Source organism: Triplophysa rosa, linkage group LG16 (genome assembly GCF_024868665.1).
Source record: "Triplophysa rosa linkage group LG16, Trosa_1v2, whole genome shotgun sequence".
In the NCBI taxonomy this organism is placed as follows: Eukaryota; Metazoa; Chordata; class Actinopteri; order Cypriniformes; family Nemacheilidae; genus Triplophysa; species Triplophysa rosa.
In genome coordinates this window covers 14,195,636-14,218,399 of record NC_079905.1, presented here as the reverse complement: position 1 = coordinate 14,218,399, position 22,764 = coordinate 14,195,636, and the positions used below count along the sequence as shown (strand labels likewise).

Below are 22,764 nucleotides of genomic sequence, written 5' to 3'. Positions count from 1 at the left end.
TAGCAGAAATGCTAAGCCTGCTATATGCAAAGGACCGTTGATGGTTGTAAAGTCGACAAGCGAGCTGTAGGCTGCTATGTTTCGCTCCCCACAGAAAGAGCTGTAAAACCAGCTGGGCTCCAAGTCAAGGTTGATTGCATTGCACACAGCATTGAGCGAAAGGATCAGCCCACGTCGATGGCTATCACTGCTAATGACCTCTACCTTGTGTTTGCATTAAAGCTTGTGGCAGGGACCGCTTATTATGGCCTAAGCATTAGATACTCGGCTTGACCACACGTTTCTTAATAATAGGCTGGAATAATCCGGCAGGTCCCTCCTGTGATGCAAAACTGTGGGATTTTATTTGACCTCCGTTTGATTCTCTGCCAGGCCAAAATAAAGCATGTGCCCTCAACAATGTGTACGAGGTATCCTTCATAGCACAAACAATTATAGTTAGTATTTTAGTATTTACTTTGTCACTGTGTTTGCAATATCGTTTATTGTTGGTCTTAAATTGTTCATAGTCTTTTTGTCCTGATATCAGTTATGAACTAGATTATTTTGTGATTCCATGTTGCTGTAGACAGACACATGCGCCTGGTCCTAAGTTAACTTCCTTTAATGTGTTTGGTTATAATATATATGTTTTTATATTTAATTTATATGAATTGGATTCAATTAAATTAAATTAAAACTACTCAACAGTTATTGATTCTTTGCGGAGGTCTACCGGAAGTTAAGTTTTTGTGGCCCCAAACTGTCTATATGTATCGCTGTATCTCTGTGATTATCTTTTCATCACAAACCGTAAAGTTCAATAACGGCGAGTCGGCAGACATGCGCGTTGATGCGCGTTAGTAGGATGTTCCTCTTGAGCGAGTGGATCTGATGTTACAGTGCTTGGCAGCTGCTTTGCGATGCTTTTATTTGATCTTGTGCCAGTATCTTCAACACCCTGTATCAGAGCTGTTCTCTTGTTCAGGCTGCATTTACCCGATACGTGTGGAAAGCCTACAGATCTGGCCTCTTTTACTTAAACATGGCCACTGATACGGGTGCAAATTGAAACATGTGCTCCTACGGATGCACTCGCTGCTCTCACACGCATGCTCACACACTGGTTTAGTGAATGCAAGTAATCCCACCCACTGTTTCAAGAAATGACTCATCATAAACACTCATTCGGTCGGACTCTCTTGAGTACACACGTCTCACTCAACCACACACGCATGCACACACTGTAGTAATGAGAAACGAAAGCCACAAACGCAGTTACTGACAAGCACATTGCGATAGCGGCTATGGTTGCGAGAGTGCAGGAGCGTATTTTATTATTATTATTTTTAAATGTGCGTATGTACGTTTATAACACTGTACTTTGTATTATATTATCTTTGCATCAAATAACAAAAAAGATAGTTCACGCTAATGCGAGGGTGTTTCTTATACAGCATCTATGGAAGTCACTCTCATCATTCTCATAAGACTCTCTCTATTTTTTTTTCATTTTATTGAAAGCAGTGAAAACACTATCCTTGAGTTTTTCTCTTGCTATTTGAGCAAATGAGAATGCAAAACATATATTTGTGGTAGTCTCCCAGTCACCGCTATAGGTGGTTTCATCTTAACAAGATAAACAAACGTTACTGCGCATGCGCACTTTTGTGACCCCAACTGAAGTTCCGGTACACATTCACAAACAATAGAGTGCCTGTAGATTATTTCTGATAACAAGCAAAAAAAAAAGCGAGAAGAAGCGTTACTTGGCTAAACTTGTCTCTCCAATATTTTGAATTTAGATACCAAGCATAACCGCTAGATGTCAAAGTACCATACGGTTTGTTTAAATGCGACCGAACTACAGGACCCATTAAACAAATTGTTTATTTAATAGAATGAACATACAAAATTCAACAAATCGTTTATTAAATACAAATATTAGACAGTAAAATAATAATACAAATGAATATTGACATAATTAAAATATAAAAAGTTATATTATTAGACACTAGCCGAACACAGACCGGAAGTTAACTGGGGGTCAGGCGCGCCCACGTTCGATGAAACGGTCTATAGGAGATTAAGCAACTATATGACGATTTTCGCTGCCGAGAAACCCGGAAATGTGACAAAGGTCCATTTGGGGCATCGTGTGCAGTCCACTTTTTTTGTAACAGATTTGCAGTCAGTTTCATTTTTCAAACTACAGTATTGTGTTTCCAAGATTTGAACTCTATTGTCACCTATTGATGTATTTTGTGGTCGGATGTTTCTAGAAGGTTGGTTTCGCTTTAAAAAAAACATCCAAAAAAGCTTTTAGACACGGTCATGAACCATGATTTACGTTATACCCGATCTCACTCACGACACCATGTGAGTCAGGAGCGCTGCTGTGATAGTGACTGCCACATAACGCGCAAACACAATTACTCACATGCATGCATACACACATCAGTAAAGCTGGAGGAATGGTTACCCCGCAGCAGGAAAACCACACGGCGTATGTAAATGTGATGAGAGGGAGGTGAAAGCACGGCTCCCATGCAAATGTAATAGAGACCTCAAAGACAGAGGTTATAAATAGACCCACGGCGTGCGGTTGCCTTGATGAACACCACGTCGCTCTTAAAGCGACACGTACGACCCGTCCAAACACGCACTTCTTCAGGGCGTTTCAAGGGGTGATTTTGAGTTCACTTTAGTGCTCAGAGCGACAAGTAACCCAGTTAAACGGAGACCTGTGACGTCTGTTCACACAGGTTGTGTATCGTGCAGTTTGTATAAAAATAGACATGCTGTTATTTTACAGTGTGAGAGATGAGGGAGTCGAGAGAGGAAAAAGAGAGAGAGGTTTTAGGAAAAGAGAGGTAATAAGGCATGAGATGTCATTAAGGGAATGTCTCAAATAATGGCTGAGGGTTTGCCAAGCGTGCCATGTAATGTAGGCAATATACGCCCGCTATTCTGTTCTCCTCACAGCGCCAGGCTGTGGGACGGCCTAAAAGCTGTAAAAATGTCATACTTTCATGCCTCGTTCACAACGTGATGTCACATTCTGTCGAAGGCTAAGCTGGAGTTTTCATACGCCGGGGTTTCCCTTCGTTTGCTGCGCCTGACTGCTCTGCTTTTTTGTTGTCGCTCACTTTCATGACCTGGAGGTGTTTAATCTGGTTATCTGCTGTTTAGCATATTGTACAGATGTAGGAAAACCACCCACCTACCCAGTCACTTGAATTTATTCGGATGCAAACCGGATTTGTGATTACAGAAAGTGAAGACGCGTTTGTTATTACACCAGACGTGTTGCGATAAAGCTGACAGTGGGAGTGTTTCTTTTTTTTTGTGCATTGGTTGCTTGTTTCTATTTTTGTAGCATTGGTCCAAAATCCATATAAATGTATATTAAGTAGAGATGCACTGATACAACATTTCTCCACCGATACGAATAGCCGATTATTTGGCGTGATGTCTGTCGATACCGATATTGAATATTTCATCACTTTCTGAATGTTATTAATTCATATAATGACTGTTAGTGTTCAACATCAAACTGGTGATGTTTCTTAACATTTTCTACATGCGGTGCATACATTTATTGAATTTTCCTGTCCTCTTTTGATTGACAGGATATATCAGGCTCTTTTTAAACTATCGACCGATACCGATTATTGGCCCATATATCAGTGCATCTCTAATATTAAGCATCAACTGTGTTTTGATTGGCTGAGGTTGTGCCGCATTTCGGCTTTAAAAGTGGAAACTTGTGGCATATGCCTGCTTGGGACATTGTGTTGAGGGAGGGTGTTCTGCGCTAGATTAGAAACAACCATATGTACGACTAAAACTATAAAAAGTTGATGACGGCTGTTTTGAAAGCTCTCAGGCTCAGCACCACTTGTTCAAACCCAAACCGAGACCATATGTTATGCTAACCACACGCAGTTATCATACTCCAGGTTCTTCCCACGGTGAATTCCTCTGGTCTGTGTTGGCACCTCATCGGATCACATATTTACATTTTGTGGAGTAGTTGTCAAACTGTAAATTATGTGTGATGTTGTGATGTGTAGGTCTGTATATTACATTATAGGGGGTTATTTATTCACTTGTCATTCCATTGTATGTAAAGATCTGATTGAATAATTTGTGATGCTCACATTGAGCTGAGTAAAATCAGTTAATGTACAGTCAGTGTAATAATATATTTACATTGTGAATGTGTGAATATGCATGCAGGTCCTAGAACAGTTATTGTTTTCATAGAGAACGTACAGTAGATGTGAAATACAGTGCCACCTTGTGACCAAAATATTTATTTACATCAGTCAAGATTCAAGACCTATGTCATTTGTCCATAGCACATTGAGATTCTTTGTCCGTTCCTCTTGAGAAAGACAACAAATTACAAAGTCAATAAAATGTAAATGAATATATGAAAAAGGATAAAGTAGTACAATACCAAGAGCAATAATATAAAATATACAATATTAACGGAATAGTTCACCTTCAAAAGGAAAATTCTGTCATCATTTACTCACCCTGTTGTCATTTTAAACCTGTGGGATTTCGTTCTTCTGCAAAACACAAAAGAAGATAATTTGAAGAATGTTGGTAACCAAAAACCGTTGGTCCCCATTGACTTCTGTTGTATGGACACAAAACTACTAATGCACGTCAATGGGGACCAACGGTTTTCTGTCTCCAACATTCTTCAAAATATCTTATTTTGTATTCTGCAGAAGAAAGAAAGTCATACAGGTTTGAAATGACAAGAGGGCGTGTAAATAATGAAAGAAATTTCATTTAAAAGGTGAACTATCCCTTTAAAAGCAATACACAGTACAAAACAGTGACAGTATAAATTCACAGCATGCTATTACATTAAAATAGTTTGCACTGTATGCACAAAGGTCAAATTAAGTCAGTTTTCTGTATCATATTTCTTTTGAAAGAAATAGTTTATCCAAAACTAACCAAATAAAGTGTTTCTTTGAATAGGGACTAGTCATTTGTATACGTTGTTATGCCTTTAACACGATGTTTTTTTTATATTTACACTCCTTTTTCAGAATTTCTCTTTTTGTGTTATAAAATCATACAGTCTTGAAACAACATGAGGATGAATAAATGATGACAGAATTTAAATTTCTGCGTGGGCGTCCTTTAACAACCTAAGGATATTTAAACTATATAAAGTTACTGATTATTAATATGCAAAGCCCTTATATACTATAAATTATGTATAAGTAAGACTTTTTGTCAGCAGAAAGGCTTGTATGGTTTGCTTTCAGGCTTGTCTCGCAGTAGGGGGTCCACAAAAGCAGAGGTCTCTATACATGCTCCTACAGACCCCCTAGCAAGAGTCTCCAGCGTTTGAAGATCTTCAGAAATACCCTCACCCATCTTTTCTTTCTTGTTCTGTCTCTTACTCTTTTTCTCTTTTATATTGATCTCTCTCGCGTCTCCCGCTCTCACTGTGTTCACTCACTGGCTTTTGCCTTATCTGTCCATCTGCCTGTGTATCTCTAGCTTTGATTCTTGCTTTTGCAGACAGATTCTTTTCTTCTGTTCTCTTATCCATCTGTCTCTCTTTGCCTCTGTAAGTGCCCGTCTGGTTTGAGTCTGTCTGTGTGCTTGTGTGAATTCCTCGGGCAAGTTAATAATTGGACGTGTTCTCAAAGTGTGCAGTAATGATCACATATAAATACACAATCTTGCATGTACACACACACATTTAAAAAGCCTACGCATATCAAGCGTGGTTGCTTAGGTGCTTGATTAGTTTGCTTGTCGTCTCGTTCTGCTGATAAAGCTGGGGTGAAGATGCATTTCAACATTGAAATACAACACACTTCTGACTATGATGTGAAAAACAACTGCATGCAATTTCTTAAAGGGAGAGTTCACCCAAAAATGACAATTTTGGCATCATTTACTCACTCTCAAGTTGTTTTAAATCTATATACATTTCTTTCTGTTGAACACAACGAAAGATATTTGGAAGAATGTTTGTAACCAAACTGCTCTGGGGCACTGTCGACTACTATAGTATTTTTTCCCTACTATGATAGTCAATGGTGCCCCAGAACTTTTTGGTTTCAAACATTCTTCCAAAGATCTTTCTTTGTGTTCCGCAGAACAACAAAATGTATTCAAGTTCCGAACAACTTGAGGGTGAGTAAATGACAGAATTCTTTTGGGTGAACTATCCCTTTAACTTTTTAGTCACAAAAATGGTGTCCTTTTTCTTGAACATGAGCCATTCGTCCTTGACCTTTGTGCTGTGCTTCACTTTTTCCAAATATTCAAAGCCGTGTCACACTTATTCATTTGCTTGTCTTGCTTTTGTTGAAAAGAGCTTGTCCCTGTCCAAAAGGAAAGCACACGTACGCATTGTATTATGCAAATGTTCCTGTTGCTCAATTGGTAGAGAATTGCATAAGCAGCGCAATGGTCATGGGTTCGATTCCCTAGGGACACACATACTAAAAGTTTTTCTTTAACGCATTGTAAGTCACTTTGAATAAAAGAGTCTGCCACATGCATGAATGTAATATAAATGAATGTCACAATGTGATTGGTTGACAATGCTGTCAGTCAGCGTGGCAGAGAATATCAACCAATGAGGCCCTCGGAACAGAACGGCATAGAGAAGGAGAGACGGAAAGGAATGAGGTCAGTCTGGGGTACGGCAGGGTAACCTGAGAGAAGTACCTGGCCCTCGTACTATCCACTTACTGATGCGTTTGTCCCAGCGCAGCCGATATGTTAACACAGGCAGGAGAAATGCAGGAAGCACAAAGCTATCTGTACATCAATCCCTCACAATGACCCAAAGACGGGCAGAGCCGGCCCGTAATGAGCCTGTCAGGGATTGAGTTTTACTACTTACAGTGTGACGAAGAGCTCTGAGTGGCTTTTTGTGCAGTTGTAAATGAGTTTGGGTGTGTTTGTGTGGTATTGTCTGCACTGTGTGTGTGTAAAAGTGATCCTCTCCTCCAGCTCTTGCTTTACCTCTCAGTAGTTTAGTACAAAAGGGAGGTATTGAATGGTGATCGTAGGTTGATTGACAGGCTTTGTGATTGTTAATGACAAGATTGCTCTTGCCATGATTTATTTGTGCTGGTGGTATCTACAGCTGAGGTATCAATGTTCACCTGCACTTATACATTCTCAGGATCGTCTGGGGTCATTGTAGGTGAATTGCATTTGTGTTGAATCTTGTAATGTGCCTTTCAACAAATGTGAGGTGAAGATTTAAGTAAGCTGTTTGAATATATAAAAATTGTATATAAATTATATTAAATGCGTATATACACTGCAAAAAATGACTTTCTTACTTAGTCTTTTTTTCTTGTTTTCCAGTAAAAATGTCTACAAATTCTTGAATCAAGATGCATTTTCTTGATGAGCAAAATGACCTAAGAAAATAAGTCTTGTTTTTAGTACAAAAATATGAAATTTCAGTGAATTTGTGCTTAAAACAAGCAAAAAAAATCTGCCTATGGGGTAAGAAAAATAATCTTGAATTAAGGTTTACCTTTTTCTAAATCTCAATTCAAGAGTATTTTTCTTACCCCATTGGCAGATTTTTTTGCTTGTTTTAAGCACAAATTCACTTAAAATTCTCTTTTTTTACTAAAAACAAGACTTATTTTCTTAGGTCAGTTTGCTCATCAAGAAAATGCTTCTTGATTCAAGAATGTTTAGACATTTTTACCGGAAAATAAGAAAAAAAAACTTAGTAAGAAAGTCATTTTTTGCAGTGTAGTGTACACTAAATAAACACCATTTCATTTTTACAAAGCGATTGTTGAAAGATGACATTTCTTTTTGAAATCATTTACTCGCCCTCATCTCATTGAAAACCTCTATGACTTCTGCAGAACGTTGGCAACCAAACAACATTGACCCCCTTTGACTTTCATTGTATGAACATAAAACCACTGAGACATTTCTCAAAATATCTTCTTTTGTGTTTCACAGAAGAAAGTCATATACAGGTTAAAACAACACGAGAGTGAATAAAAGATGACAGAGTTTGAATTTTTGGGTGCACCATTCCTTTAAGATCACTTATATAATCATACTTAAATTATTATTAGCATCATACATTTTTTGCTGACAACAGATCATTACGCTTCCCTTAATAAAATGTACCATAGTAACTGTAGTAAAAACCATTCTTTTGTAGTAAAACCAAACCGTAGTAACACCCAAATTGACCATGTCCTCACTATAGTAACCCCAGTTTAACCGTGATGTTTGTAGTTAAACTGTGGTAATACAAACGATAACAACAATGTGTCAAAAAACATGGTCACCGCACTTTTACCATAATAAAACCACGGGTTTGAATCTAAAGCATTTAAGCAATCGATTTCTGTTGTTGTTTTTCCCAATAAACTACAGTGAACTGAAAAGCATGTCGCCGTTAGAAATTGCTCGAACATATTAGAGCCCATTTATATTATACGCAACCAAATCCATCCTCCAGCATGAGTCACTTGTCTGTGTATAAATATTGCTTTTTCCCTGACTGAATAAGCTCGTCTTGTCTCATTATATTAAATGATAGAATGAATAGACCGTAATATTGCTGTGGAAACAGGGAGCGTCTCTAAGCACAGAGGCTGTGTACAGCCATTCCTCATCATTGAAAACACAGCGACTCGCCGCACGCTCGGTCACAGCGCTTAAACGCTGGAGATCAGAGATAAACACAACTGCCTGTCCTGGTTAGATCAGCTTCAGTGTGAGTGTGAGGGAATTTCCCATCGCTGGGTGCTTTTGGGATGTGTGTGTGTGTTTGAGAGGCAGACACACACACGCATGTTGTTTTTCATTGGGTGGATCAAGCCATCTGGTGTTGGCTGCGATGAACTCATTGCTCCTTGCCTATTGATCGGCGCTGCTGCTGTAGTAATGATGTCATCATCATCTGCCTCTCACTCACGCAGTGGCAGCGCTGACCTTGAACGATTCGAGCCACCGAGCATGCTCACTGCAGGACTGCGTGTGCGTGCTGGAAGGAAAGCTTTCAACCTGCTGTCCTCTAATGCACACACACCTGCTGGAGCCGTTTCATCTCGTTTTCTTTTTGTCTGGTGAGAACAGAGATGCTGTTGGTTTACCATCTGCAGAAGTAAAAGTCATAATGACTCCGTGTGCATTGCATGAACGTTATGACAACTGCGTGAGGTGTATGGGGCATCGTGCATCATTATATCTTGTGCGGATGGTGATATTTTAATCGCTTCAGATGTGAGATAGAAAGATCACACAGAACAGTCAGTTCATTTTCTTAAGCAGTAAGATAATATGTAGCTTAATAGAGCTTCAATGCTTTAAGGAATAGTTTACCAACATATGAACAGTTTCTCATGAAATCTTGTTGGTTCTTCTGAGGAAATATAATACAACAATAATGAGACGCACAAGAACCGATGAGATTTGAACGTATCGACTTTTTATGGAAATTTTGCTCATGGTTATGCTTGTTTGGATTACAGATTTCACAGCTCAAAATAATAATAATTTTCTCTCACATGCTGATCTTTTTATTAACCCGCCAGAGTTATTTGCATTACTTTAATGATGCTTTTCGGTGCTATAAAAGATAACATGGTGCCATTTTAATATAAACTTATTTGTTTTTCAAAAAAAGAGTCATACATCTGGGATGGCATGAGTTTGAAGAGTTTTCATTTTTTGGTGAACCTAGTGTAGTGGTTCTCAAGCTTTTTTGTTGTAAGGCACCCTTTGTGTAGAGTGCATTGCTTTGCGGCCCCCCAAATAAAGACTTATAATCTTAAACTTAAAATTTTAATTAAACCAAGAAAATATTCAGTTAAACAATGCTAAAACATCAATTCTTTTGGTTGGTGGTGTTGTTTTTCTGATGTTTGATTGCACAAAATTTATGATAAATATCTATATTTCTAAAATGCCACAAAATCTGTGGCCCCCCTGGAACCATCTTGGGGCCCCCCAGGAGGCCACGGCCCCCAGTTTGAGAACCACTGACCTAGTGAGTCTATAGAGGTCAAATATCAGTTTGACAGACAAGCTTCTATCAAGACATTTTCTTGCTTTTACCTCAGCTGTATATGTAGTATCATTCATTTATCTACGCTTACAGTTTTGAAATCCATGTAAGGGAAATATTATTCGTGTTAAGCTACTAATATATGACGAACATCATCATCATACTAATGTTTGTGCAACAGGTGACTCTGATTTGTGACTGTTTTCACACATACATATACACATACACATTAGGGTTGTCACGGTACCATAAACGTGTCTTACGATACTATACCAGCTGAAGTATCTCGATACCAAGTAGTATCACGATGCTGTGCCATGGTCATAATTCAAATCTATACAAAAAAGCACAGATTTAGATGAAACATTTTGTATTTACTATAGTAAACTGTATTATACTTTGCACTATAATATTTTGTTGTATTAATTGTACTAATTGGTTAAATTGTAGCAAATACTGTAGTTTACTTATGTTTACTATGGTAAGACTCAAAAACACTAGTGTCTATGAGTTTTAGTAGTTTACTGTGTACTACTGTGTACTAAGTACACTAGATCATTTTTTACGTGGGAACTAATTCAAATGCAGGACAAATTTCATTGATACAGCAGTCTTTATTAAATGAAATATTAGGCTTACTTTAAATAAGAACTAAGACGGCCAGTAGGTGGCGTCAATTTTCCACTGAGTTAGTGAATCATTTAACCAACTCGTTCAAAACGCTAATTAGAATCATTCGTCCGAGTCATTCAAAACACACATTCATTTAGGAGATAAACACCGCACAAAGGCAGATGTAAGTGTTCAAATGAATATTAATGCGCATATGCAACATTACCTACGGTACTACGATACTACCGTTTCAAAAATAGAGGCATCGCGGGTATTTTGAAGCTTTAGCATCGCAATGCTACCGTAGCACCAGTACACCGTGCAACCCTAATACACATACACCGCTTTCACACATACAAACCCCTAAACCAGGGGTCACCAACTAGTGGACTCCGGTCTGAATGCAGACCGCGAGATGCGTCCGTCCGGACCGCAAAGCCTTTTGACGTAATAAATAAATGAACGGCTTACATTATTTTATAATGCAATCAAATTTATACCAGGCACATCAAAGTCCGCTCAGTAGCAGATTGATTCCTACGGCGCCATGGACAGTTAACATATATGTGCACTGTTGCTACGTTCAGAGAGAAGAGAGCCGCGACAGACTCGCTGCACAGCGTGCAGACAGATGTAACTGTCAGTGACTGAAAAACAATGTCCTTTTCAAAAGTTAGAAAAGTTGACGCTGAAAACCATGTTTTCCGAGATGACTGGGTCGAGAGATTTGCATTTATTGCATCGACATGCACAAGCCCGTTTGTCTCATTTGCTCGGAGTCTGTCTCGGTTGTCAAAAGTGGAAACCTTAAACGGCATTATGAAACTAGACATAGACACTTTGAAGAAACTTACCCGAAGCAGTCCGAGGTAAGGACACAGAAATATATTGGCTCAAAGCCCAGTAGTAGCGATCTACACGGGTCCTCCCTCACTCACTTACCGCCCAACAACGAGCATATGAATGTTCACTAAGAATACAGTGGATCTTAGGAAAACATAACAAGCCCTTTACTGATGGGAAAATAGTAAAAGAGTGCATCAAGGCTAGCTGCGTGTGAAACACTTTTAGAAGGAAAATAAACTAAAAGAAAAAAACAAACCCCCTTTCAGCTGCAACAGCCACAAGAAGAGCTGAAATGTTATCAGAGGATGTTCAGTCAACTTGATGCTTTTATTTGTTATTCTCAGTTCAGCAGAAAACAACCCTTTTGTTTTCTTTTAGGGCTGTCAAACGATTAATCGTGATTAATCGCATCCAGAATAAAAGTTTGTGTTTACATAATATGTGTCTGTGTACTGTGCATAATAATTTTGTAGTTATTAACACATACACATACATGCATATATTTAAGGAAAATCTAAAAATTAATAAACATTTATATATAATTTCAATTATTATTAAATATAAATAAATACATGTAAATATTTCCTAAATATGTATTCATGTGTATGTGTTTGTATTTATAAATACAAAATTAATATGCACAGTACATAGACATATATTATGTAAACACAAACTTTTATTCTGGATGCGATTAATCGCGATTAATCGTTTGACAGCCCTACTTTTAAAGTTGTTAATGTTGAAATGAATGTATGTTCAGTGCAGGTTTAGAGATTAGGGCATTTTGCACATTTTCCTTCATTATATTGTTGTCAGACATTGTTATGCCGTCACCATCTATTCATATTTTGAGATGTTTAATTGTCCGGACCTCGGCTGGTAAGGAGGGTTCATTTACTGGACCTCAAGCTATTTTAGTTGAAGACTCCTGCCCTAAACCTTCCTACAGTATCTGCATCTGTCACCCACATCATCCTCTCTCTTTTCTTTACTAAGCAAGCTCTGCTACACTGATGGTATTGACTTACTGCTTGTCCTATATTTGCCCATGGCAACCTTACACGCTGCACTCTTGTGTAACACACACACACACTCACGCTGTACTCTAGTACTCTAAAATGGACTTTGTGGAGTAAATTCTGGGAATAGAAACGTTTTAGGAACATCAAACAGGTACATGGCATATGGGTTCTGTGTGTGTGTGTATTCTGAAGTTTGACAATATTGGGTATAAAAACTTTTCCTCAAGTTTGATAGAAAAATGCAGATCAGTGCTTGTTGCTGCGAGTGAAGTGTCATTATAGTAAGAACTAGGGATTCACCGATACAGTATCTGGCTCGATACCAAGCTCATGTACTTGTAAAGATACACCAATACGAAAGACCGATACCTCACGTGACATACCTGACAGAACTGACTGAAATTTGTGCTTTAAGAGTTTGACAAGCACATGAAATGATGTCTGTTTTATGAGTTTGAGGTGGAGTTGTTCGGAATAAAGAAGCTATTCTATTTTTATTAGTTTCAGTGTGTTGTGCTTGGAGAATTGCCAAATCATCCAAAAAAATCTATAAATACAGGTACAGGAATCGGTATCGGTATCGGCGAGTACCAGAAAATAAATTTTGGTACTCATACTCGGTCTTTAAAAAATGGTATCGGAGCATCCCTAAGAACTGAATCTTTGGGTTATAAATGTGATACCAAGACATTGGCATTTTGACCCTGCTATAAAACACAGAATGGGGGAATCACATCCTTCTTTTTTACAATGGGCGTAAATAACCATAGTTTTACATTAGATTTTACATAGGTTGTTCTTTGTTATGTTCAAATGATAAGGACGCTTGCTAATAAAGTGCAATTGTGCTAGATAAAGTCCAAAAAGTAGCAGAAAATCCCTGTCAGTGTCATCAGTTTTTCCCATGTGATCTGAACTCAGTCGAGCTATGATCTGGTCAGTAGGCTGATGACGAAAAGATTCAGCGATTCAGATTCATTGTAGTGATGTCAGATTGTACACAGAAAACTTTGTGGAACCTCAATAGAGTGTGAAATCTAGTCTAAGTCCAGTCTATTCAGCCTGGTGTTTTATGGGGTGGTTGTTGTCATGTCACAGTGGTTTGAAAGATCTACGGTGTGAAAATGACGAAGACAGTTGCCATATCGGTTTCTTGATTGAAATTGACATGTTTTATTTTGTTACGTCAGACTTACGCAAAATCTGTTATTTTGTTGCACAATGTATAGTTGTCAGATGTGCACTTAAACTGCTCGTGCATTTCACCTTAAACACTGACCTGAACTATCCAGGCAATCTTGTTTACCCAACACAGAAACTGCGGATAAGTTGATAGTAACTTCAGGGGAAGTCACATTCAGGGAAATATTAACAGGACGCTGGCAGTGCGAGCCAAGTGTTTCATTAAAAGACTGAGCTTGCAAAAGTTGCGCCATTGCTGTTTAAGACCTGCGGTCCCAGCTGATGTCACATGATGGATCAAAATATATAAATTTGAAGCATCTGTACTCTTGTTTATGGTGTTTTTACAGTTTTACTGACACTAAAACGACTAATGCAATCCAATACGAACAAGCTGTAAGACTGTGTTTTAATCAAACTTCGAGGAATTAGTCTCATGCTTGGTTACCTATTGATAAACAGAACCTGGTGTAATAATTTTCTCACTGTAGTAACACAGATATGCTCGTGACTGTGAGTTTGACTGATCATTCACACATTGGTCGTGGTTGAGGCTCTGAAGTATTATTCATAAATGCTTGTGAAATATTACGAGCAACTTGTCCTTGGAGTTTTAGTTAATACTACAAGAGGTTAATGGCAAATCTGTTATGCACAAAGGTTATTTTCCAATAATGATGAAAAATAATAAGTCATGATTTACAGTTTATGTGTAAACAGTAAAAGCAAAAATGCTGCATGATACCACACAAAAACATCCAATCAGAATGTTTAAAATGTATTGTACTGTCATGTGAAGTAGAAATGTGGACCAATGACATTTGAGAGTGGGCGGGGCTACCCAGCACAACTACAATAGAACGCAAGCGACCGACAATACATGCTTTTGATGTATTGTTTGTGTCTGGACGGGGTTTTAGCTTGCCTTTCTTTTGTTGCGCAATGGCATTCCCAAATTCCCATTTATTTCATGGTGATTGAAACAGGATGAGAATTTTTCATGCAGGATTTGTTTGGATTTTTTGGGTGATTCGATACTATTGGTTAATATTTTCGCAGTCATATGGTCTCGGTTACATAAACAGAAAAACTGTGTGCAGATTTTTTGTCCTGACATCTATCTCTGTGAAAGCCTCAGGCTCTGTAAAGTGCAAACTAGAGTCATGAGAATGTCCCACACTTCATATTTGCTGTCATCATTAAACTATGGTATTCTAATACTGCCAAAATTTGAAATAAATAAATACAAAAATAAATCCATGAAGAAATGTAAAAAAGCGAAAATAAATAAATAAATACAAAAATTAATTTTCAAAAAATGTATGTATTTATTTATTTATTCATTTTTTGTATTTCTTTTATGCATTTATGTTAATACAGTATATATGTATTTTTACATTTTCACATTTATTTATGCTCTGTGCTCGACTGCTATGTCTGAAGCAAGACACACCCCCTCATTACCATATGGAAACAGAAATGTAGAAATAAATAAATGTAAAAATGTGGAAATACATATATATTAACATAAATGCATAAAAGAAATACAAAAATGTACAAATTAATAAATGTTTAAATAAAGGAATAAAAAATATAAGTTTAAATATCTATTTTTCATTCTTTCTTATATTTTTAGAAAATTCAATTACTTTATTTATTTTCGATTTTTTACATTTCTTCGTGGATCTATTTTTGTATTTTGGCAGGATTGGAATTCCATATTTAACGACTTTTCATGAAATATCTAATTAAACGTTTTGTAAAACTGAGAACATATTTATTCAAACACTTAAAAGTGTGAAACAGGCGCACAACTGAGCAAGCAAAGCGTTGTGTTGCGCATGGAGACATGTTGTTTTCAGTGTCTATAGATCCAAGTCTTCATGTTTTCTATCGTTCAATAATCTCAATCGTTCTCTCCATCATTCACATGCACACTTCCCGTTATCTGTCCTCGGTCTTAGACTCCTGAAGCACTAATGGCTGTTGTCACAAGTTTTACTGCACCCTCCTGCTGCGACCATCTGTCTGGTCTCTCCCTTTCTCGCTCTCTCTCGTCAATGATACTTTATTAGCTTGTCTGCCAAAATACAATGTTGCCAAAGTGGTACAGAGTATAATTTTCAGAATTGGACGAAATGGTTGAAGTGTATACTTGTTAAGTGCTGCAAAAATGCATGCAAAAATTAACACGAAGACGTCACACGAACGCAGATCTGCTTCTTTGCTGCAACACACGTGTTATAAGCACCGGCTACGTCACTTGGAAATAAATCGCTGCTATCTAATTCTCAGAAGGAAACAGTTTATCTCGCACGTGAGACCCCGGAGAGGATACACTGAGTTCATGGTTCTTCTGGCTTCACAGATCTGAGGTCCCGAGAAAAAGGATGGGATGCTGTACCCCTTTATGCCAATCGCAAAGAAACCAAAATCTCGATTCCCCAGATCTGGTGTGAAGGATCAAACACTGATCTGAGCGTAACTCGTGTTTCTTTCAAGAGCACACTTACTACACAACCACACCTTCTCTGTGTTGTCTTGTTACACGGTTTCCATAGCGGTCTGTTCTGTGTCGTGTGTGCCTGAAGGGAGAGCGCAGCGAGGTGACAGAGTAGCAATAGGGTCAATGCACCTGTGTTGCTCGCCGGGGCGTTTTCATTCAAATTCACGTGGATCATGTCTTCGCTCCACGAGGTTGGGAATCTGCATCCTGTCTGTGGCTGTACATGCTGCCGGATCTGTATTGTTGAGTAATGTGTTTGTGTGTTTGTGTGTGTCCTCAGGCGTTGCTGGAGGCCTGCGCCGAGACTACAGCAGTGTTGGATTTGTAACCACCTCAATGGGCTGCAACACACACTGAACACCAGAGGGCCGAGCTGAATGAGGTATGACGACGTCACACTCACCCACAGGAAAGAAAACTGAGATCACAATGAGATATACTGTACTGGGATCTCTTTGATGTGTCAATTGTTTGTAGACAGCACTGGTATTAGAGCAAATAGACCCTAAGAAACAGATGCCACAAGTGTCTATTCGAGAGTTTCAGAAGAGATCTCAAATGTCTAAAACTTAAAAATAAAAGAGCAGTAAATGCAATGTACAGCTTCTGATAGCCGTGACCTTTAATTCAAACGCATTTTACCACTCGTGAAGTGACATTATCTGCAGCAGCCCAATCGTAAAAATAACTCGCTCAAGCTGTGTCCTACTCACCCGTCAACTCAAACACTGATTGGTGGAGCAATAATGCAGGTCTGCCTAGCAACAGAGTTGTGTTTACCAAACAACACAGCTGGGTCTGAAAGGCACACTTTCACATAAAACAGATCAGGGAAAAGCTAACTAGTTTAATCCGATGAGCCACTCGGAAACCATCTGGGACCTCACGGGTTTAATCGGTCATATTTATTCATTAAATACGGCTGCATGCGTACTTTAACGCATAGGATTGCCGTGGCGTGTATTGACAGGAGTTTTATCTTCTCCACAGTGGAAAAGAATTACATTACAAATACCAAACTCTAGTTTACTGTTGTTTATGATCGAGAAGTCAAGAAGGGAAATTCCTTTCAAGGCTCGTATGCTTAATTCAATTTTATGTGTGTTTGGATACCGTTTATTAGTTCCTGTCTTCTGTGAAGAAACCCCATGAGCGCCCCCTACTGGTTATTCTTATTTTCTATAAAAATGTCTGCCTTCTGCATAAATGATATTACTAATTTTAAGCTGTGGTTTAAAATAAACAAAAGCCAGTAATTGACCAAATAAAATATGTGTTTAAAACAGTCTCCTTACCTTACCTTGATTCACAACAGTTTATAATAATGCTTTATAAATTGAATTGAACGGATTTTGTGGGAAATGTCAACATGATGTCATTGAACTTTAATCTGCATAAAGAAAAGTAAATGTTAAGTAACCTGCAATTTTTTTTAAGCAAACCCAACAATATAGATGCAAAAGTTATTGCAGAAAAAATTACAAAAATAAATTGCAGCTTTAAATGAAATATTTTAATATATTATAGTTTAACTAATTCAAATAAATTAAAAGTAATTCAAATGAATTTAAATGTAAAAATTACATTAATTAAAATTAATAAATAAATTAAAGGTTTATATCAAGTCAAAATTAAATTTCTAAATGTCTTACCATTTAAATATGACATGATGCCCTTGGGTTGGCATGATCCATGCATGTTATCTTAGTATGTTTTAAAATGTTCCAAATATTTGCATCTTACTTTAATGTGAGCAGTAATATCTGATATTTTGTACAAAAAGATATTTGCAAGTTTTCTCTTCTGATGAGTGACCTAGAAATGTGCAGGATTTCATTCATTTCACATCATAACGTTTCTTTGAGGTTTATGGAAGGCAGGCCTGTCAAAGGCTTGATATGAGCTCGTTTTGAGAAGAATTAATGCAGGCTTTTAAAAACGAGTACTTCATGAGCCGAGTCTCTCTCTCTCTTTCACTCTGTCACACACTCTGTTTTTCAGCGTAGACGGCTCAATTGTGCCAATGGCTCCTTTAACCAATCATGGGCTTTTAGAGTAAAAGCTCTCCACCAGTAAAAGGTCACTGGCCTCTTAGTGTGCGTGGTGAAGCATAGCAATACATCACACCCCCGCTATCGGCCACATCTCAACACGGTCTTTACATTCCTGTTTTGCTTAGTTTCTCAAAAGGCAAATTCTTTAACACGCACCCTTAAGTTAGCTCGGACAAATGGATCTTTTTGAAGAAATGCATGTCTTAGCGCTGTGTAATGCATTGATGTCCATAGAAGTGTTGGATGTCATTATCTAAAAGATCAAAGTGCGGCATGCTGAACGCATTCAACTGGTTGTCTGTGATCTTCTGAATACCAGATGACTTCCTGCTTCAAGTCATTTCTTCAGCGGTGCATCCTGAAAGTATCATACTATTGAAGTTCTGGTATGTTAGTGCTGCAAAAGCCACAGCGTTGTGTTTGTCTTGTGTGTGTGTGTGTGTGTGTGTGTGAGAGACTTCAGTGAGTGAGTGAGGACAGCAGCGCTATTCTTGGCTGCTGGGGGAAGTCTTGGCTTCCCGGCGCATGGGAAAAGAGTTCTTGGCAGGAGTAGTAGTGACATTCCATTGTGCCCGAGTCCCTCTCCCGCTCGGCACTTATAACTGTGTCCTTTCACACCACCATCTCAGCGGAGCGCTTTCTAGAAAGAGAGAGAGAATAAATAAATTACTAGCGAAACACAAAAGCGCCTCACAATCACACGTCTACGTTTTCACCCGTCTACAAAGGTCTGCCTGCACCTGTTCTCTCTCTAAGAGGACGCTTTTCTCTCTCAGTTTGCACGTATCAGACGTCTAATTATTCCGGTCTTCTAGGGGTACAGCGTTTTAAATGGAAGGCCGTCGTTCCTTTGCTCTCCAGTGTTACAGTGTTACAAATGAATATTTGTCTCAACACATTTGTTGTTAGTTACTGGATCGACTTGGACTAATGTGCCCTCTGCGTACTGTGGGAAGGGCTTTTGGTGTTATTGGTTTCCCCATTCCATAGGTTTCCAATTAGAAGTACGAGAGACAGAGAGACACAAAGGTGGTGTGGGGGAAAGACCAGAGTATAGCAGATATACTTAAAGGGACAGTTCACCCAAAATGTAAATTCTGTCAGCGTTTACTCACCCTCCGGTTGTTCCAAACCTGTAATTGTATCATTTTTTGTTCTGTTGAACACAAAATAAGATATTTCGAAGAATTTGGGAAAGCAAACCGTTCTAGGGCACCTTTGACCACTGTTTAAATTTTTCCTACTATGGTAGTCAATGGTGGCCAAGAACTGTTTGNTTAAAGGGACAGTTCACCCAAAATGTAAATTCTGTCAGCGTTTACTCACCCTCCGGTTGTTCCAAACCTGTAATTGTATCATTTTTTGTTCTGTTGAACACAAAATAAGATATTTCGAAGAATTTGGGAAAGCAAACCGTTCTAGGGCACCTTTGACCACGGTTTAAATTTTTCCTACTATGGTAGTCAATGGTGGCCAAGAACTGTTTGGTTACAAGCATTCTTCCAAATATCTTTCTCTGTGTTCAACCCAACAAAGAAATTCATGCAGGTTTGGAACAAGTGTTGTAGTACATAAACATTTACGCATTTGGCAGACGCTTTTATCCAAAGCGACTTACATTGCATTATACTACACATTGTATCTGAGTATGTGCAATCCCCTGGGATCGAACCCATGACCTTGGCGTTGCTAGCGCCATGCTCTAACACTACTAAACTTGAGTACTGGAAACAAGTTTACAACTACGATTTTTGTGTGTACTAGAAGTTTACTAGTTTAATACCAGTTTTAATTTACGTGGGTAGGCTATACTCCTAGTAAACTACTAATTTAGTCGTTTTATACTGCAAGTGTATCTGTACGTTTTCTTTACACAACTAATAGCCAAGTACACTTGGAAAAGGCCTACCTATACTACTATATACTATTAGACTATATTACTATATACTTTTAAATTCATCTCTTTTGAAAGATTGAGCACAAATTTAAGCAAATATACTAAGACTTCTGTCAGTATGTGAAGTGAAATGTACTGCAGTGTAATTTTAAGTATATTTATGAAATGACAAAGTATTTCGGATACATAAATACATACATAGAGGTACACTAAATTTTAAGATTTTTTGTTGTTGTTTAAAAGAAGTATAAAAACAGCACACTTGTGTAAACTTCTTATAAAGGTTTGTAAAAAATGTATTTAGTTTTTTGTGTTCTTACAAAGTTTTTTTTTTTTTTAATTAATAGAAAGTACATTATATGAAAATATATGCTTATATATATTGTATTTGATACTTAAATGTTTGATTCTCATAAAACTCAAATTCCCAAAGATTTGAGCATCTGGCTGTGTTAGATACGCATGCAGAGCATTGCAGACAAACAAACATATTGTGTGTGAAGGGGTCTTTTATAGAGGTCCCCCATTGAGTGTGTAGGCAGCAGTGAACACTGCAAGCACTTGATCGTGTACACAAATTTGTATGTAGTACACAAGTGCCACACATTGGGACGCAAGATCTTCTCCAGTTTTGGAGATGTGTATAAACTTGTTAGCTGCTGTGTAAACTAAATCACACTTAGACAGCATCTGACAGCATCTGTTACATGTCTTTGTTAAAGTCTGTATTATATAGCAACTTTCTGGCTGCACATCTATATTCATGTATTTGTTTGCACAAAACAGAAAAACAGGTCAAATATGATAGTGGAGTTTTGTCTCCTATAGCTACTGTGAACCTGGTGCTTTAAGATGTTACTTTCCATTAATAAATGCATTTGATCCTTTATTCAAATAAACAGTTTTACTTTTGTATTCGAGAGGATTAACATTCCACCCCAGTAGACGTAAATGCTGATGTTATCTTACAGCTCTTTAGTTACATATTACATTAAGCCTCACCCAGACTGATAGTGGCTACTGGAGCCCGGATGGTTTCAGCTTGTTCTTAGAAAACCAATTATATGTTATATTATACCTCCAAACAAGAGGCGAGAGATTTGTTGCTGCATGTGAAAGGTGACCTGATGACCCCGGTGCGGGCGTGCTGTAGAACTTAGATTGACCTTGAGGTCAAGGGTGGGACGCTACATGCAGACACACAAGTCAGACGAGGTGAACCGTTACACGAATCTTCCTCTGCATAAAACTGACAGCCTGCTTACTGTTCAACATAACACAAGTTCACTGAGGTTATTTTCAACATCAGTTCCTTTAAAAACAGGGTCAAGGAGAAGAGAATCACTGTGAGATGGCAAACTAATATTCTGAGAAATGTTGCGCTTTATTCTTCCATTCATTCCCGGTTCACCAATTGGCACAGCCGAATTTGAACTATCGAGTGTACAGTTGATCTTTGTTAGAGTTTGTTTAACAGATTACGAACAATGAATAATAGTTAATATCATGCTTCACAGTCCACATGTTTAAGAAATGGCAGGGACGAAAGATAGCGTAAAAAGAACTTAGGTCAAATAACATTAAATGTGTTTTATCAGCTCCAAGAATGAAAAGTTTTGGGTAACACTTTACAATAAGGTTGTATTTGTTAACAGTAGTTAAAGCATTAGCTAACATGAACTAACAATGAGCAAGTTTTTCAGCATTTATTGATGTTTGTTAATATTTCTTAAAGGTCCAGTGTGTAATTTTTTGGAGGATCTATTGACAGAATTGCAATATAATATACATAACCATGTCTTCAGAGGTGTATGAAGACCTTACATAATGAAGCGTTATGTTTTTATTACCTTAGAATTAGTTATTTCTATATACATACACCGCGGGTCCTCTTGCATGTAATTCATCATTTCTACAGTAGCCCTAAATGGACAAACTGCTCTACAGAATGAGTTTCGTAAATACATTATCTCCTAAAGCAAAGAAGTGAAAACGTGACGACATCATAGTTCTGTGTCACCGTAGTGCTTCGAAAGGGAGGGGAGGAGTGAGCCGTTGGTAGCAGTTCACAACCTCACCACTAGATGCCACTAAAATCTCCGCATTGCTCCTTTAAGGCCAAAACAATTCTTCATGTTTGTTCACTGTACAACTTTTTATTTTAGAAAATGTTTTAGTAAATGCTAAAATGAATATTAAAGCAACACTTTGTAGTTTTTTCGACCATAAAATAAATTATCTAAAATTATTTCAGTGGTAGAACAACTTGTAACTGGACGAATTCTACTCCCGCTGCTACCTGAGCAGCCTCATAGCGGCTACAACCACACTCCGTAAATTCTGTGTTCGGGTTGGTTCACACAGCCCCGCCCATCCCCTGCCTGCGGAAGAGTGCGAAATGGTTTCCAAACGACGTTACTGCATTTGCCGGTTTCATCAGTTTAGTCAACAAATTCACGTGTATTGCACTGCCCATGGGAAAGCTTATACAGCGATATTATTTACGACACAGGTAACAGACAATTGCGCTTATCAACCACACGGAGGAGCCATGAGCAAAAGTTCTATAGTGTGGCTTTAACAAAATGCTGTATAAGTTTTGTTAACAAATA

General features: G+C 38.0%; 1 protein-coding gene across 1 annotated transcript in view; it reads left to right on the top strand.

Annotated features, from left to right (window-relative positions):
* Window positions 1-22,764, top strand: part of atxn1a (ataxin 1a) — a 77,080-nt gene that overhangs the window by 21,999 nt on the left and 32,317 nt on the right. The window contains exon 2 of the mRNA XM_057354360.1: window positions 16,482-16,583. The gene's annotated coding sequence lies outside the window, so the exon portion shown is untranslated. The remainder of the gene's footprint in view (window positions 1-16,481; window positions 16,584-22,764) is intronic.